The following is a 288-nucleotide window of genomic DNA, read 5'->3' as shown; positions in this document are numbered from 1 at the left end:
CAGGGGATAGCGGGCCTCTGGCCAGGAGATAAGCTGCAGCCGCACTGCCCGGCCAGCACGGGGATGGGGAGGATTATTTATACCAGCTCCCGCTCCTCCCCGCTCACAGTTTCGCCGCCTCGGGAGGGATGTCTCCTCCCTCTGAGAAGGTGCGAAGGGCTCTCCCTGCTCATGCTTGCTCCTCTCCTCAGCCATGACCGGGCTGGAAACGAAACCTCTGCAAGGTCAGAGAGCCCTGGGTACTGAACACGCCAAACCCAGCACCGAGCTGGTGGGGCTTTGCTGCCT

At 62.8% G+C, this 288-nt stretch overlaps 1 protein-coding gene across 1 annotated transcript in view; it reads right to left on the bottom strand.

Annotated features, from left to right (window-relative positions):
* Window positions 1–288, bottom strand: part of UCKL1 (uridine-cytidine kinase 1-like 1) — an 18363-nt gene that overhangs the window by 15017 nt on the left and 3058 nt on the right. The gene's annotated exons all lie outside the window — the stretch shown is intronic.

The sequence above is a fragment of the Fulmarus glacialis genome, unplaced genomic scaffold (assembly GCF_000690835.1).
Source record: "Fulmarus glacialis isolate BGI_N327 unplaced genomic scaffold, ASM69083v1 scaffold22750, whole genome shotgun sequence".
Lineage (NCBI taxonomy): Eukaryota > Metazoa > Chordata > Aves > Procellariiformes > Procellariidae > Fulmarus > Fulmarus glacialis.
The sequence above is the reverse complement of the archived record's forward strand: the minus strand, read 5'-3'. Positions and strand labels throughout refer to the sequence as shown.